Source organism: Athene cunicularia, assembly GCF_003259725.1.
Source record: "Athene cunicularia isolate RWA chromosome 11 unlocalized genomic scaffold, athCun1 chr11_part1, whole genome shotgun sequence".
NCBI lineage: Eukaryota > Metazoa > Chordata > Aves > Strigiformes > Strigidae > Athene > Athene cunicularia.
Genome location: NW_020799113.1, coordinates 20220194 through 20238409, shown reverse-complemented (window position 1 = coordinate 20238409; position 18216 = coordinate 20220194). Strand labels below are relative to the sequence as shown.

The following is an 18216-nucleotide window of genomic DNA, read 5'->3' as shown; positions in this document are numbered from 1 at the left end:
GCCGCCGCCACCTCCTCCTCCTCCTCCTCCTCCTCCTCCTCTCTCCTCTCGGTGCCCGCAGCAATCAGGACGACTACCAGCTGGTTCGGAAGCTCGGGCGAGGGAAGTACAGCGAGGTCTTCGAGGCCATCAACATCACCAACAACGAGAGGGTCGTCGTGAAGATCCTCAAGGTGAGTGTCCCGTTGATGGCTGTAGGAGCTTGCAGCACCTGGAAGTGAGAGGGAGAGGAGCTGGGTTGGCAGGGTTAAAGGATCTCCCGCTAGATCTCCTGCTTCACCCAAAACTCTTGTTTTCTCATTAAGGACATTGGGATGGTGGGTTTGGAAATTAATTTGGTGTCCCGCGTGCTGTAGCGAAGTTTTGATGTCTCTACCCATCCTGTCCAGCATAGCTCTGGGCTGAGAGCTCCTGTGGAGGAGGAGTGCTGTGAGTCCTGACATTTGAACAGTGTTGCATGTGCTGCCTGCGTTTGGTAAATCATATCTGGCAATGCCTGTCTAAAACAGCCCAGGGACTGCCATGTGAACAGGAATGCAAAGCCTGGAGGGGGGAATCCTTCTGTTAACCTCTAGACAGCTGGCACGTGGCCTTCGCAGAGCCAGGCTGCAGGATGCTCAGCGGGCAAAAGAGCAGGCAAAATTCTTCCCTTTAGAGGATCTGACATAGAAGAGAATTTCACCACAGGCAGGTCAAAACCACCATGGAAACTTGAGGCTGAAAGAGGCTGTCTGAAGTTTGGCAGTGTCAGTCACCTGTCATCTGGTGTGTTGGCCCTGGTGGGGTCAGGCTGTGGGGACCTTCGTGCAGCAGTAACAGGTTGTAGTTCAGGATGGCTGAAGGTGCGGGTTAGCCGCTGCAGGGTGTGCCTTACCATGTGTGACGCTGAAGCAGCAGACTCAGGGAGCTGTGGTAACTAGCAGCAACCTGTGGTGGTGATCTGGGGGTAGACAGGAGTGTTAAAAAACAGAAATGAAAGGTTGATGTTGAGGTGCCTTGATTTTGGCTTGGCTGACACTTGTGGCTGTCACTTGTTGGACCAGCAACACTTGTTACTCGTTCCCCAGGAGCACGTGGGAGCTGGTGTCTGATCATGGCTGTTCTAAGAATTTGGTCACGTGTTGATCCGCAGTGTGCAGGGTGGTCTGAGCTTGACCTGCCCTTGCAGCCACTAAGATGAGCAGCTACCTAGGGCCTTTCTTTGCAGGGCTGTAGCCATAAGCCATTTGCTAGATCCGCTCCTATAGCATGGCTAGCTGTCTCCTCTTGTCTTTGCTGATATCCCACACACTCACTGTGCCCGCTTCCTTGGGACCTTCCTTGGCTTCCCAGAGAACTTGTCATGGTTTGTCCGTCCACTGCTCCTAGGCAAGGTGTGGTCTCCCGTCTGCCTCTGGGAGGTGTGCACACCCCTGCTTTGGCTGTGGTCAAGGTGGTGGCTGGGTGAGCTGTTCATGAGAGCCCCTGTGGCTGAACCTGACAGCAGGACAGAGCATTGAGGCTCATGTGTTCCTCCGGCATGCTGTTTGGACCTTCCCTTCCTTTACATGCTTTATGTGGGTTTGGGTTTTGGGGTTTTTTTTAACCAGGGGCAGGTGGGAATTTCTGCTATGGGAGAATAGTCCAAGGTACCCAGTGCAGAGCTGGGTTTTATGGCAGGATCGCTTGTGGCTAGACTGAGGAAGCCATGCGCTTCTGCATGTTGCTCTGGAGCTTGTGATGGTCTCTTCAAGACTGCTGTGGTTTGTAGAGATCCTAGGTCTTGTCCCACATTGAAAGGCACCAGGAGACTGAGAAGAGACTGCAGGGAAAGTCGTCAGAAATCTTCCTCCTTGCCTCTTCCCAGCCTAAAGAGCCTCCCCTGGAGCAGTGCTCCTCTCCCTGCTGCAGCCGAACTCTGTCATGTCTGGGGAGCCTGTCAGCGTTGGACTGTGAGTCAGCGGGCAAGAGTCATCTGAGGGCAGCTGGGTGCTCCTTCTCCTTGGGGCCTGAATGTGTTGCCTTAATGCCCTGTGAGCAAGGGACTGGGTTGTCTTAGATTTTAAGTGGATGGTGTTGCCACCAGTTTCCTTGGCTCCCCTCACTTGCATTAACATGCAGACGGCATTCCTGCAAGTGGGCAAGGAAAAGCAGAAAGTCCGGTTAAATAAAGATGAACTTTCTTCCCAGTGGAAAGTGGGTCAGTGAAAAGTGAGTTTCAGAGCACTGCATTGTGTATGTTATGAAGACTTGTGAAGTGTGGCAATAACATCACCCTGATCTGTGGAAAGCGCTTCTGGTTTCCTGTAGCTAGACTCAGACTTAATTGCAAATGTAATTGCATGTATCTACAGTGGAGTCTTAGCAAAGAGGCTGGGTGTCTCTGTTCCTCCTAGTTCAGGTTGGATCTTGTGAGGTGGGAAATGCAACCAAAAGTCTTCAGGTTTTTGTGTGGCTGTAGGGGTGGGACAAAGGGGAAGACTATTGCTGGGCAGTGGATGTGTCTGTTTAGCACAGTTGCTCCTTTGTAAGGTTTTCTGAGAGGACCATTTATGTTACATGTTAGAGTGAGTTTTAGCAAGAGTCACTGTTTTGATATCTGCTCCTCATGGGAGGTGACTGGTGTCTCTTCCCAGCCTTGCCCTTTGAAGCAGCTTATCCTTACTGAGCTCAAGTTAGCACATAGCAAGTACTTTCCCTGCTGGTTTTGTCCCCTTTGGGGTTAGGCTACCTGAACATCTTGTACCCACCTCCAGAGAGGTCAGGAAATTTTATCACCCTTTCTGTGATGCAGAACTGAGCCACAGAGATTTCCTGTGTGACTTTGGGCAAGTCCCTTAGCCTCAACAAAGCTGAGACTAGAGCATAGGTCCTAATCCAGTGCTGCATGAAGGAGATAACTGCTCTTTCTCTTCTGGCAGCCACTGCCTTGTTTAAGTGCCCTGTGAAGACTTTAGCATTGGACAAGACCAGGGCTCTGATTGGTATCACAGTGCCCCAGGCCTTTTGGGCTTGCATAAAGCAAGATGCCCCATTTCCCTGGCCAGTACCCAGCATTGCCTTTCTGTTCTAGTACATCCCTAGTGCAGGACCAGGCATAATCCTGTAGGAAAATGGGATGTGCTCATGCCTCTAGTTGTGGTCATAACATGGTCAGCAAAGGAGCAGAATTAAGATCATGCAGATGACTATAACATCACCATTTCCTAGGTCAGGTGCCTTTCTTTGAAAATATGATGCTGTTAATGTCACTTTTTCCAGGAAAATTCTACAGCTTTCTTTAAAAAAAGCAAATGAAGCAAACACAGTGCTTCTCACTCCACTGTGGCTAGACATCAGGATGCACCATGTAGGACAGTGTGTGCAAAGCAGTGAGGAAGGGGCCCTGGTTTGCCACACAGGTACCCCCTGCCAGGTGTCCTCCAAAAGCTTTTTTTTCTTGAGAAGTGAGGCAAAGGGCATCTGCCCACCTTTTCAACCTTTTTTCAAGAAAAAAACCTGTGGGGCTGAAGTCTTCTTGGTAGGTAGTGGAGGGCTCTGCACTGTACTGACGTACCTATAGGTAGGAGGGCATGGAGTTAGCAGCTGCGCTCCCGCCGTCTCTAGCTGTTGTAGGAGGCTCTGGTGGGCTTTTTGATCTGGCTAGTCTCAGTACAGCTGTGGGCATGCTTCCTACATGCTTAGGGGAGGGCCAAGCCAGAAAGAGGGAATGTGTGAGCATGTCCTATACGTGCTTTTGTGTCTTGCTTAAATTTGATGTTATGGTTTGACTCCCAGGATGAGGTCTGACATTCCCCAGCATGTACAAAGGAAGTTTAAGACATCTTTCTTTCCAGTGAGTCATGTGTCATCTACATCCAGCACAGGTATCTAAAGCACAGCTCTGCTCTTTCATATCTAACTGCATAGATTAGATTTTTGGTTGACCGCTGAGGTCAGTCTGCAACCTTTGTGCTGTCTCTGATGAACTCATTACTCTTTTCTGCCATTGCAGCTCCAAAGTGTCTGCTAGTCTCCTTGTGTGCCTTAAAAGTGAATGTTCTGGGTAACAGTGTTCCTGGGGGATGTGAACAGCATTGCAAGTTGCCACTTTAAAAGTCAAAGACAAACTTTCCACCTTGCTTGTAACTTTTATGGGTGTTTTTTTGTGGTGAGGATGCTCCTGTTAAAGTTACCTACAGTTATGGCTGTTGGTGAGCTTCAGCTGTACCGCAGCGTCCTTCGCAGCCTATTCTGACTGATTCCCACCATCTGAGTGTCCACTCAAGGTGGAGATCACAGCATCCATAGTCAGCTCTGTACAGGAGTCGTCCTGCTTTCCTGATGTGCATATGTGTCTACATACACTCTACTTGCCTGCAAAGCATTAAACCCATTGCATAAAGAGACTGTTTTGTCTCCTTGTATGGTTATTATCTGCATAGGCACAACGCGCAGGCGGAGATTAGGGGAAGAATGTACTTAGAAGGAGAGGGACCAGTGAAACGGAGGTTCTGCATCAGTGATGAAATAGCCCCTTTCTCCTTTGGTGGCTTTTGTCCCTCTGTGCTGAGTCCGTGAACTGAAACTTTCAACCATGTACGTGGTTTCACAAGTGCATTCTTGTTTGTTTGGCTCTGTTTTTTCCCTGTTCCCCCTTTTGGGCTGTGTGAACCCTCCGGAGCTGCTGCTCATACCAGACACTGCTGCAAGGTCCTTCCAGTGTTGAACTCAAATCATCACTCTAGTAGCTAGAGAACCATTTGGGTGAGGTAGCCCTGTGGCTCTGGTAAATTTTCTTCTGTCTCTAAAAGCTTTAGAGCCCACATACATCAGCATGTTCTAGATGGGGGCTGAAATGCCTCCCGTGCTGGTGTGCAGAAGGGATTACACAGGGCAATAGGATTGGATGATGTGGTCCCTCAGGCTGGAGCTTTTGACTGCATCAGTGACCTTCTACCACAGCCGTTCAATGCCTGTTCCTGGTAGCTGTCTGTGTCTCTTACTCCTCCTGTGTTTGCATGCACTGAATCAGCTCTCTGGCCCACTTCCTCCTCTGGCAGTCTTGAAATGAGCCCTTTTGCAAGAGAGCTGGGTACACAGCTCTTCTCTTTTAAACACCAGTTGCCCATACTGAGCTTGGCACAGTTGGTTGCTGGAGTCCAGCCTTGTTTGGAGCTGAGACCAATGGAGACTGTACCAGGTGTCTCGCAGAGGCCTGGAGATAACTCTTGCAGTGGTATTCTAGCACCAGGGGACTGGTGAGCTGCGATGCTGCAGCTCCTTCAAGGGCGGAGGGTGAGTTAGGGCACTGTGTCTGTCCACAGTGGCCTAGGGCAGAGCCCGAAGGAACCCTTGCAACTGTGGGGGTGGGAATCAGTGCTTAGTCCTTGTGCATCTCCCTTTTAGTTGACTGCAGAAGTCTTGATGCATTGTGAGCAGTCCTGAAGGCCCAGGAAGGCTATTTTGGGATGCGCTATGGAAGGAGGAAAGGCGTTCTGAAGGAAAGAATAGTGCTGTCCTCAATAAACATGCTTGTATATCCTACTGAAAATAAAAAAGCAAAAGTGCTTTAGTAGTTTCAGGGTAGGTTTTTTCCCTCTTTTTTTTTTTAAATTCAAGAGCAGTTCAGGAAAGTTTGAGTTCCCATAATAGAACTTGTAAGATGCAAACAAATGAGAGAATATTAATGCAAGTGGGGTCCTTGATTTTTGTAGTTCTTTTAAATATGATTGTTTAGTTTCCCAGCTGATGTCTGGCAAAATAAGCACTGCTGCTTTGAAGCCAATTTTCCTGTTGAGCAATTGGCGTCAGGCTTTATAGGCCGATTATTGTGATCTTTTCAATAATACTTGCTAGAGATGAATGAGCTTCTGCTGCTGGCTTTTCAGTGTTTAAAGCCTGTCATAAGGATGCTGCTCAAGCCTTTTGCTGGTCCTGGATGTTGTGTGTTGAGATTTCCCTGCTTGTTCACTGGAAGCGTTGTGGTGTTTCCAGGCTGTTCAGATTTAGTGTGCAAAGAATAGATCTTTTTCTTTAGGAGGTGATGGAATAAATTACTTTAGTTTCTTGCAGATTTGTATCTTTTGACTGTTAAACCTTCTCCCTTGCTGATCAAAACCCCCAGGTCTTTTTCAGAGCACCCCAGCACCTTCTGCAACTACGTGTGCTTCTCAGCTGGTAGTGTGTATTTACTGCCTGCTGCCCGCTTTTGGCTAGTGTGAAATTATTTTTATGCTTTGGATTTAAGTCATATTTCACATGCCTTCCTGGCCACTACTTTTCTTTCTCAGTGTAGAAATGCACAGAGAACTTGGGATAAAAAACTTATTTTCTCTCTTTGCTTGAATTCAAGTGATGTGTCCCCAGGTTGTTGGGGAAGGCTGGAACTGAAGCATCTGACAGAATAGTGTGCTCCCTTTGCTTTAGAAAGCAAGCAGAAAAGATGATTAAACAGACAGCCGTTTATTCGTTCAAGACAGGAAGTGATGGTTGCAGCCTTGTATTTAAAGGTTTATTTTAGCAAACAATGTTAATTCTCCCAGCTGGTGTTTGCTGCAGCTGGACTCCTTCCCTGCTTTTAAGTTTACGTGATCTCATGGAAAAAGACCCAGGATCTGATCTCCTGGTCACAGAGAGGTGTTTTCTTCTGCATCTACCTGACTGCAAAACTGATCCCATGTCATTTCTCACCTCTGCAGAGGGATGGTGTTGCATGATGCTCCCCAGTCTTTGGGCTAAGTCAGCTGGGATAGTGCTGGCCACTGTCACTGCCTCTTCTGCCTGGCTTTCAAGTGCATTGAAGCACCCTCATGGGATCCTTTTGACTGGTAGGGTGGGACACCTGCAGCAAAGGGCTAGCTGGGGACAGTTGAGTGAGAACTGCCAGGTCCAGCAGAGACTATCCTCCTGTGGCTGGAGGTCACCTTGTCCCTCCTCTCTGAGTGCTCAGCGTAGTGAACAGCCATGAGCAGCATGTTTTGTCTCTACAGTCACCTCACTTCCAGTTTGCCTGAGGAAGGAAGCAATTTCCTGGAAAACTGGAAGACTGACTTGTGCTAGACAGTCATGTTGTTCTAAGGGTACTGCTGCAGTTGAAGTAATTAAACCCCTCCCAGTGTAGACATGTTAAACTGAGACATGTCTTTTAGCCTGGTTTCCTATGGAAACGAGCCTTATGCAATCCTGCTGTCTGTCAGCCTTTCTCCCCCTCCCCCCCCAGTAGTTTTTGCACTGGCAGGCCAATTTCAACCAAATGCGACAGAAGTCTCCAAGCTGTCAAGTTTCTACAGATTTAATGGAAATAGGTGTTTGCATAGAGCAGAGGGACTCTGTCGGAACCTGTCTCGGAGGGAAAGGCTGCAGTGAGGGTTTGACTCATAATGGTCACTGGAGAATCCCAGCATGGAGAAAAGCTTTGAAATGCTTCTGCCATGGGAACAGATGGACTTGGAGTCTGCACCTGTATAAAACGTTGCCTTGCAAACACAAGTGGATCAAACTTGGGAGCAGTTAATTTTGTCTAGGTGCCTGTTCCATTCCTCTGCTGGAAATCCCCCCTTGCAGGGCAGGGGGACTGAGCTGTGTAGGAAACACAACCTGAAATGATGCTGTTCATAGCCTGGTTCAATAAAATAATCCTTAAATGAGTACTGTTAAAATACTGTGGCTGCAAGGGCTGGTGTTTTAAAAGCTATCCCTGCTGGGAGAGGCAGATGGTTGGAGGCCATAATAGCTTCAGTTAGTTCAAATTTAATCCATGTATGTTTGGAGTCAACATCCTTGGAGAGACAGATCGGGTGACTCTGAGAGACAGTTGTAGCAACCCAGACTTAATCCTGGTGCTTGGAGGATATGCTGCCGATTGCCTGTGGTTTCAGCAGTACTGGGGTCTGGGGACAGGAGAGAAGGCAGCAGAGTTTCTGTGGTAGTGAGTGGTTAGCTCCAGTGCAGTACTGGCCATGTGCTGGAGTGGTTTGCATCAAGATGTTTGACTTGCAAGATGCAAAGAGCTTGGGCTTGGGATCAGTCACTGGGCAAAAACTGCACCCCAGTGATATGCTCTTGGGTAGTAGATGGCGTTTGCGGTTGTAGCTGGAGCAATGGTGTGGGACAAAATGGGGGGTAGGAGGTGGTGTGTGGCTGAGCTGCATGTTGTAGAGTGGAGGCCAGCAGTTGCCACTGTTTTCTCCTGTAAATCTGAAATGGGGAAATCCTCTGTTCCCTGGCATTGCTCTCTGAGGAAACTTCCAGGCAATAGCTTTTCCTCTAAGATGACATTATTTCGGCCTGTGGCATTTCACCCCACCTCATCCCTCTTTACCTAGTGGTAGAAAACCCTGTCTTGACCACTGGCTGTAGGTGGGGAGAGCTCTCTGACGACACACTGCTTACATCCCTGCAATTTTCCCGTACCCCCACCCTGCCTAGAGCCTTGCAGGGTCCTTGCTCTGGCTCACAGCTTACGTGGAGGTGGTGTAGCCATGTGTGGGCAACCTGGCCCAAGCCACTGCAGCTTAGCAGGAAAACATGCAAACAGCAAGAGGCTTTTAACTCTCCCTCTTGCTGGGACAGTGTTTACTGGAGCATCTTCTCTTGATCATATTGGAGGTGCTGCTGTTGGTGATTATTTGTAGGCATTTCATTAAAAAGAGATCAACTTTCTTCACTTTTTTCCCAGAAGTTGCTGATTCTCCCTGCTTGTGTCTTTTAATAAGTGTTTAATAGGGGTAGGTTTCTGATGGAGGACATAGAGGGCATCATTTTCCCATCCTGAAAAAGGTGGAAACGTGGAAGTGACTGGAAGACAACATCTTCTGCCCCAGTGGGAGTGGTGGTTGCTATGGAAGGAGAAAGGGGAATTTCAGAGAGATATCCTCCCCTACCTTGCTGATGCAAAAGGCCCTTGAAATAACTACAGTGCAAAGGAAAAGGTATTTCAAAGTGGACTTTGGGCCCTCTTGGCTGTGCTCAGGCAGTGTTTCAGCTCCTGATCGGGGTGCAAGTGTCCCAGGAAAGAGGCTGTGATGCATGTCTGTTGGTAGCCAGGCCATTCAGTGAGCATTTTCAGGGTGGCTGTGGCTCAACTACTTCTCTGAAGTTCCTTGAAAACAGCTTGTGTGTGCATCTGCCTCTCTGGACAAGCAGAATAACTGAATTACATCCTCTAATTCCATTTTGGTCTTCTGGTAAGATCCGTGCACATGGGCAACACAAGAGTGGAGTCTGTCCCCATGCCGACTTAAATTAAATTAGTCCCTAATGAAGCATCTTCCTCTCGGGTTCAGAAACATAGCCCTCACTTCTGGTTTCTGACCCTTGCTCTGCTTGCGTCTGCCTGTCTGTCCAGCCTCCCACTGACTCCAGCTGTGTCTGGGTACTGCTGCGGGGCTGCAGATCGCCCCTCCCCAGCAAACCCTGCCTCTTGTTGCTCCAGCTCTGGCTGACAGCTGCCATTGCCTCGCTGCCATTTTCCACAGTGGCTTTATGAGGTGCTGACACTCCCTGTGCCGGCACTGGTGTTATTTTTGGCACTTTGCTTCGGGCTGAGTTTCTCATCTTTTGGCTTGAAAGTCTAACTCCTGCCTTTTAACTTGGAAGAGGAGAAGGGCAGGATTTGAATCTGAAGGTTTCAGCCACCTGAAGAGCCTAGGAAGGCAGCATATTTTATCACTTATATAAACGCCATGTTTTCCTACTATATAAAAAGCTACTGTTCCTTCTCCCGTCTGCTCATTCATTCCTGTGAGGGGTCTGAAACCAGGGATTGCCTTGGATTCGCCTGCAACAGGAGTGCATGTTGCCCCATTGGCACTCTGCAGCCATCATCAAAGTGGGAGGCTGCGGCAGAGGCAAGGTGGCAAGCGCGAGTTCTTGAGCTTTTGTGGCTCCTTGTCCTCCATGTAGACATCTGATAACATTTGTCACTTTGGTAAGATGCCTCACATCTCGTTGCCATTCCCCATTACTCCTCTACTCACACAGCAGACTCTGTGCTGGATGGTGAATGTTTTAGAAAGCCAAATGTCTGGAGAGGAGGGTTTTCAGCAGCAGACTGCACATATAGGGCAGGGGCTTTACCAGTCTCTGCAAGATGCCTCTGCAGCTCTCTGCAGTGCTACCGGTGGTGCAGGAGTGGATGCTCTAGCTCTGCAATGAAGGGCTTCTAGATTCGGTGACTCGCAGTCGGTGATGCCCACACCAGTCACTAGCCAAGGCTCATTAGTCTCACCTCTAAGCTGCCTTTCCTTTCAAGCAGGCACAGAGCTACTTGTCCTGGGAGTGGATGAGTTACAGAAGCAATTGTTCCTTTGCATTGAAGTGAACCACTGGATTAGCAGAGTGTAAAAGCTAACCCAACCTCCAAGCCCCTGCCTTGGGAGCAGCTGCTCTTTGTCACACTCTGCAGGGTGGTGTCCAGAGAAAAGCTTATTTTGCAAAGGGTGTTCCTGGGACTGCGCAGATTCGAGGAGGAGTCAAAAACTGTTTAAAATGTCTGTAGGCTTTAAAAATAGTCATGGTATATGGATACAGTGGCATGCTGTGCAGTTGGGTCTATGCTCTTGGGGTGGTTGCAAAAGACGTGCACATAGTTAGGTGTAGCGGTGTCTGAGCTTACTAGAAAACGCGGTATTGGAGACTCTTGGGTCACCATTTCATTGGATTAAAGTACTTGTTGGGAAGTGGGTTTGGATTAAGGAGTAAAAAACTGGTTTGTGCTGGTAAACAAGAGAGTGTGCTGAGATTTCCACATAGCAGGCCAAGGTGCTTTTAACCACAGTTACTGGAGTCACAATTATGTTTGGAGTGGTTTGATTATTCCCGATGAGTGGAAAGCTTTCACTGATGAGAGGGAAATCCTAGTTCATACGAGGTGTGTGTCTCTACTTTGTAGCTAAAAATGTTCCCTTGTGAGGGTGGGAGCAGAGAAAGGAGGGGAGGTGATGTGATCCAGTCAAAATCAGTGGCAGAAATCAGTGTTAATTTCTGAAAGGACTCTCACTTCTAATTTCTTTTGTCTATTTAAGCCAGTGAAGAAAAAGAAGATAAAACGCGAGGTTAAGATTCTGGAGAATCTACGTGGTGGCACCAACATCATTAATCTGATTGACACTGTCAAGGATCCAGTGGTAGGTGTCTGTGTGTCACAGTATGTGTAGTGGGCTGGGCTCTGCTCTCAGCTTGGGTTGGGTGCTACCTGTGCCCCTGCCTTCCCACCAGCGAGGGCTGAGCCGTGTGCAGCTCATTACTGTCTCCTGAGGTGGGTTGGTTTAGATGAGCTCATGTTCTCTGTGATCCTCAGACTCTTTTACACCCTTTCTGTGTCCTCTCTGAGTTTCCTGTGGCTGATGGAGAAGTTTTGTGGCCCTACAAATTTTCTGTAAGGAAGCAGAGCCTGTAGCCTTACAGCTTCTGTGTGGCACGTGGAAACATAAGTATCTGTCAGAGCAGTTGGATGTTAAGCACTTCACATCCTTCTGTCCTGCTCAGTGACCAGAGGCCATATCCCTTGACTACATTGCCATAACTACCCCATTCCTAGGAATTTTTCTCTGACTAGCAGCTGGCTGAGGTTTGTGACTCACAGCCTGCCAGCAGCCACAGGGAGGAAATAGTGCTGCTGAGCACTGGCAGTTCTGGCTGACCTTCCTCCTGTGATGGGCTGTGGAGGCATTTGCAAAAGGTGACACCTTTTGCCTTGCCCAGTGCAGTCTCTGCTCAGTGGCACGGGAAGGACAGCACTGGTCAGAATGCTGTGTTGGTGCTTGCTGTGTGGCTGTAAGTGGAGCTTGCCTCTGCCTGCTGCGGGAGCAGGGCTGCGTTTCTGTCCCAGACCTGCTTTCCACAGTGAGGGTTGGGCAAGAAGCGAAAGCTTTCTTGGGTCTCTTGGAGCAAAGAAAGGTCAAGAGGGTGTTTTAAATCATGACTTACTTTCTCTTGCAGTCAAAAACCCCTGCTCTGGTGTTTGAGTACATCAATAACACAGATTTTAAGGTGAGTCTGCCTGAGCATGGAGGGGAGAGGCTTCCCACTTCTGTTGAGTGCTGTGATCTTGGGTTGTCAGATAATCCTTGAGACCTAGGGGGGGAGTTCAGAGTTTTCACCTATGTCAGCTTCACCTTCCTTACTCCATGTAAATAGGCTATTGATGAGAAAGAATAAAGAGCTTGTGTGCTGAATCTCCTCCCAACTTTGAGCAGTAAGTTCAACAGGTTAGATATTCTTACTCCCCTCTCAATTTAGTAATTACTGCTGTGCTGTATATTCAGCTCAAGTTAATCCCTGTGCTGCAATGCTCTATTTACAGCAGTGCAGTTGATAGAGGAGGTGACACCTATTTGTGCTGGAATCCTTCAGACCTGGTGACTATGGGGTGGCAGAGGCTGCCGAGCATGACTCCCACTGCCTGGGCCTGGTGGCAGAGGACTGAGCGGTCTTGAATACATCATAAGAGCTTTTCTCCTTTCCTCAGCTTATTCTGTGGCTTTTCTGATTTCTGGGGAACTCCAAGTGGTATTATTACTCCTTCCTGAAATGGGAGTCCTTCCGTCCAAGTGCAGCTACCACTACCTGTGCTACTGAAATGCTTCTGGCTGGCAGCAGCAAGCTGATACACAAAAGGGATATATAATTAGCAACCACACCTATTTAATGGTATCTTTGCTTTCCCTGTGTGAATCTTTACCCTAAGCCATTAAGTTGGTGGTGGAGAATTAATTGAGCAGTTGCCATTAGAAGGCCAGCAGTCATCCTCTCCTGTACTGTTCAGAGATCTTTTTCATTCCATGTTAGGGGACAGTGCTTTTTAGTTCCTGTCTGTGCTGGCAGAGAAGGACCCTTGGTTGGTGTTGGTGGAAAGGAGGCAGCTCATCAGCTGGTCCATGGACTGTCTCCCCTGTAGCCCTATGCCCTGTGAGGCAGCACATGTTGTTTCTGTCCCTCTAGAGTCGATCCGGTGAGCTGAATGCTGCCAGGTGGGACACTGCATAGCCAAAGCTGTGCTGGCAGAGGTAGTCTTAGTGATATTTAATCTTGTAGAGACTTCCTGCAGAGGCTAGAATAATAGTAACTTGCAGCAGCGTCTGCCCTGACAGCTCTGGGCAGGGAGGAGAGTGTTGTCTCCATCAAGTAAACAGCCATGAGACTAGCGCTATGTGGCGACCTTTCAGGGTAATTAAACAAGGCTTGGTTTGTCTGGGCTTCACTGACATCAGCTGAGCTGTTCCAGTGCCATGTGAATGTTGGGAACATGCCCCTGTGCTTCTCCTGGTGACCCAAAGACTCATCATAAGCCTGATCCTGGAAGTTTTTAACTTTCTGTTTAGAGATTTTATTTATTCTTAATATACAGCTTGAGATAAAATAGGCCACTAGGGCAGTGGCACACCTGGCTGAGGATCGCTTTGTGTGTCTCCTAGTCAAAATGTGATTACTCCACTCTTTCATGGCCTTAGAGGGGAAAAAAACTATCATCCAAGATATCACCCAGTAACTGAAATATTTTCACAAAGTGGAGCAATAAGTAGTAACTTGAGACTGGTGGCCAACAGGGACTCTTAACTGAAGAATGAGGGCTTGGAGTACGTGGTGGGTCAGCTGTCCCAGCCACAGTAAAAGCCATCGCAGGCACCATCGCAGCCAGTACTAGGCAACACTGGTCTGGCCACAGCAGCAGTAACAGTGCTCAGCTCTGGCTGCTGCATTAGAAACAAGTATATGAGTTTGCAGCAGATCATTTCTCGGCTCTGAGGAGAAAGCCTGGCTCCTTGAGGAAGTCCAGATTCACAGCTGTACATGTCCAAGACAGAAACTATTGATGCTTTTGATGCTGATTGGTACAAGGCAGGAATAACTTGTCCTGGGAATGCAAGGGTGTCCCCCAGGGCATGCAGTGTGGCTGTTCCTGTTCAGAGCTTATTTGTAACCTGAATTTCACTAGCTATGTATGGGGTGTGTGAGTGAGTTACACTCCCATGAGCTCTGCTGCCTATTTGGGTAGGTTCTTGGGGCCACAGCTAACTGGGAGATTATAGAGCTGCTGCTACTCACTGCCTGTAGATATCTTCTGCTATGCAGAGGCTCCCAAGCTGTCTCTTCCCTTGCTCTGAAGTGCCTTTGCCAAGCAGAAAGCGCACAGAGTAGGTAAGACTGTTTGTGTTGGAGGTCTTAGCTTGCCCTATATCTCTATACACGAAGCAGCTGGAGAGCACCCAGACATTGTCCCCTCTGCTCCACATTCTGACGGAGTTAAGTGTCACATGAGCTAATCCTGGTGACAGGGACCTCTTATATTTGTTTTGAGGCGATGGCTGATGATCTGCCCATATCTGCAGTGACTTCTGGATGCAGCAGTACTGACAAGTATCCTGCATCTCGCTGGCAAATCACTTTCAGGGTGTGCGAGGGGGTTCCCAGGGCAGCTTGTGTACAGCAGGTGGTTGCTGACCGCTTTACAGGATGGTGTTTTTCTCTGTCCTGACAGCAGGAGTTGCTCACGAGCTTGGATGTCTCCTCAGTTGTCTCCTTTCTGGCAGTTTGTTTCCTTCAACATTTTGCTTAACATTACTACTTTCACCTCTCTGCCCATTCAAACGGCAGATCGCTATTCATGTCTATGCACCCATGAAAATGGCTGCTGGGTTTCCTCAGTTCTTCGTGCACGCACAGAAGCTGCAGTTCTGTGGAGCCTAAGCTATGCCTGGGAACAATCCTGGGTCAGAAGCACAAGCTTATATTCTATGGCTTGCCTATTTTTAAGTGATGGTATAAACAGGAGACTTAAGTGATACCTCCCTAAAGCTGATTACATTTTCTTAAATTTACCCAGCTGGGTCCCTTCTGAAAGTGAAAGCTGTGTACTTAGATGATGAGTTGGAACTAGACTCAATGCATATGCTGCTGAGTGAGGACAGCAGCTTGCGTATGGGGCTAGTGATTCTCTTCAGATCAGCTGTATTATTTGTCACCTGTGAGCACCCAAGCTACTCACAGTCCTCTGCCATAAATGATAGCTGCACTGCAGAGCCACACAGTCAATTCAGTAGCCACCAGTGAAATTAAATGTCTTTTGCTAGTTGGTTTCAAACTAGAAATGAGGTGCCGGTCCTTCAGCCATACCTGGTACTGAGCCTTTCCTTGCCCCAGAGAGGCAAGTCCCTTGGAAGGAAGGGGGCAGAGCCAGGTCTCAAGGAGCAGTTCTAGGTTGTGTTGGCTATTTCATGCTTAAAATACATTAGCACATTTGCAGCTAAAGAAGAGATGGGCAAGAAAGGCGAGCAATGAAAGGTTGCTTCAGGGTGTTCAGTCTGTTGGGGAAACAGGGGGCTTTTGAGTCAAATCTTCCACTTTGCTTGCACCTCGGTGAATTTTGAGGCCAAGTTACTGTGAGAGGAACTGCAACAAGGGAGGTTCAGACTGGACATTAGGAAAAAGTTGTTCACAGGAAGAGTGGTCAGAGAGTGGAATAGGCTGCCCAGGGAGGGGTGGAGTCCCCATCCCTGGGTGTGTTTAAGGGTCGTTTGGATGAGCTGTGGGGGAATGTGGGGTAGGGGAGAACTTTGTAGAGACTGGCTGAGGGTTGAACTCGATGATCCCGAGGGGCTTTTCCAACCTGAATGATTCTGGGATTCTGTGAGAGGTGTGTATGGGTTTGATCCTTGTACATCCAAGGTTAGTTTAAAAAATAGTTGTTTCCCTGTATAGCTGATACAGAAGTGTGAAAGATTCTCCTCCCTTGCATGGCTGCTGAGGCTGGGATGCTTTGGGAGCTGTTTCTTTTTCTTTTGCTGCTGCCTGTCCTGCATCCCAAAGCAGCTTCTCTCTCCTCCAGCAGCTCCTCGCAGCTACCCCGTTGCTTTGCAGATGCTGCTTCCTGCACGTAGCCAGCTGTGTTGCTCACTCAAGGGAGAAGAATAAGTGTTTAACTCCTGTCAGACCCATGGAGAGGGGACGCATGTGTCTGCCACCTTAGGCACTAACAGGATTAGTTTACGATTGGTTACATGGTGTGTGCCAAATTATCACGGAAAACTGAAGAGGGATAGAGGCTGCCTGTGGGTGAGTTTGGCCTTTTCTCGTGCTCTGTAGGGACAAAGGAGACCAAACTAGGTCTCCAAGGTCTTACGTGATCCTGAGTGCTGGGAACTAGCTGAGCAGATGTTTGAGCTGGGTCTGAATGATCCCCACAGTGATGTTTCTGGTGGTTTTACTCCAAAGAGCCAGCTGTAAGAGCAGAGCAGAGCATGGAACATGTGTCTGCTCTCCCCTGCTAGGCTGGGCAGAGGGGATTTGGAGCCTACTGTCAAAGCCTTCATGAGGCAGCTGCTCTGCAGGATCCACTTGCTGTGGAAACCTTCGCTCTGTCCTTCAAAGCCTTCTGCGTTCATCAGCTGTATGCAGCGGGGCTGAGCATGCTCCTGCAGAGGCTGTTCCCCACAGCAAGCAGAGCCTAGCCACTGCTAGCCATGCTGTTGGCCTTGGCACAGAGAAAGGGTCAGAGGTGCTGGGTTTTACAGGCAGCTCTTCTAGGGAAGTCTGTTGAAAGCTGGGTGCCCAACAGCTGCCTCTGCTGAAGGCTATGAGTCGGAGAACCGACAGCATCATGGCCCTGAGAAGAAAGGCATTGGTGCCCCCTTTCCATCCCCTCCCTGCTTCCAGGCAGTGAGAGGCACAGGAGCCAGGGAATGGGGAAAATGGGATCTAGCCTTGTTCTGCTACTGCCTCTCCTGCCCTCCTCCTTCCCCAGGTGCATTGATGCTGTCAGGTGAAGTTGAACAGGGTAGTGATTCCCAGAAATATATGTTTTAACTATCTGTTTCTCCCTATACCATTTGTTACCTAAGCAAGCCATTTAAAGTCCTGGAAGGGTTCTGCTGTCCTCTGCTGGCCCTGGGTCCTGCATCAGAGCCATGTGCAACCGGGTCAGGAAATCTATCCCTGCTGTAGCTTCTGGCTATGTCTCTTTTGCTTCCCTGCTCACTTGTCTGCCTCAGTGGATTGCTCCGAAGTGTTAGGATCGTCCCAGCTCATGAGATCACAGTGCAGCTTGTGTCCCAGAGACCATTAAAGCTCTGTCTGTGTAAGTGACATTTGTATGTTTGTCAAATGATTTCCCAGAGCAGTATTGGGGCTGTTTGGAGCTGGCCCTAAGTAAGGCAGGATCCTGAGGATCTTGGCAAGGGCCCTGAGGGGACCCAGGGCCAGAGCTGTTTTCTTGGAATGTGAATTTCAATCCCTCACTGGGATTTTTCATGAAACTGCCAAGTGATGCCTGTGATGGACGGCTGGCTCCACTGCTGCTGCAGTTGGTGATTTGACTGAGCTGTGAGATGATCCTTGTTTGTTCGAAAGGGCAGAAGTATCTGGTCCTACTGCTGTCCTGTGACTGTCCTTCCTTGCCCTGCCCTGGCGTCTCACCTTGCTTCCCCTGGCTGAGAGCGCAGCTCAGCAAGCTCAGGCTGGCACCGCTGCCAGTGACAGAGCAGAAGGCAAATTTGAGCCAGTTGTGACCTGGCATGGGAGCAGCAGGATGATTTCTCCGGTGACAGTGCTGGTGGCACAGTGTAGGTTAAAGTGCACCCTGGATATTTGTCCTTTCCCCACGAGTGGCTGCAGAAGGACACAGAGGAGAGGAGGGTGGCAAACCTGTGCTGGCAACAAGCACTTCCCTGAGAGTCTGAGCTGTGCTGTCCTTGGCCCCACAAGCATTTCTGTGCTGTTGAATTGCATTCGTCTTTATCCTGGGATAGAGTGGAACCTCTGCAGCCCTGAGGCTGTCTCTATTCTTCGTGCTTCCCCACCCCATGCTCCTTTAGGTTAATGTTTTCCTCTCTCTGCCTCACTTTGAGCACTGGAAAGCCTTGCCTGTGTGTTCCCAGTCTGCAAGCTCTGAATGCTGTTATCCATGTTGTCAAGTCACCATGACAACTTTTCATGTGAATAGATGGTCAAGATCGTCGGGCCCAACTCCAGCATGCTCTGAAGGGCTTGCTGTCTTCTCCTTGGACAGCCTGCCTGTCTTCTGCTGGAAGGAGGTCGTCGCAGGTCTGAATGATCCCAGCAGCATTTCATGGGAGCTTTTGCATACTTTCTGGATTTCCGAGTCCTGGCAGGTCTGAGATCAGGACAGCCCTTGGCAGTGGCAGCATTCACAGGGGATCTGGAATGGGATCAATAATTGGAGACAGGTGGGGTGCAGGAAATTAAACTAATCTAAATCTGCAATATTTACTTTTGTTTATTTCTCTCCCCCCCACCCCA

General features: G+C 48.9%; 1 protein-coding gene across 2 annotated transcripts in view; it reads left to right on the top strand.

The window, feature by feature from the left end:
* The first annotated feature begins 31 nt into the window (after window positions 1-31).
* Window positions 32-18216, top strand: part of CSNK2A2 (casein kinase 2 alpha 2) — a 27409-nt gene continuing 9224 nt past the window's right edge. The window contains exons 1-3 of one of the 2 annotated variants that reach the window (XM_026856792.1): window positions 32-173; window positions 10990-11087; window positions 11902-11952. The gene's annotated coding sequence lies outside the window, so the exon portion shown is untranslated. The remainder of the gene's footprint in view (window positions 174-10989; window positions 11088-11901; window positions 11953-18216) is intronic. The other variant, XM_026856791.1, reaches the window with a different exon arrangement.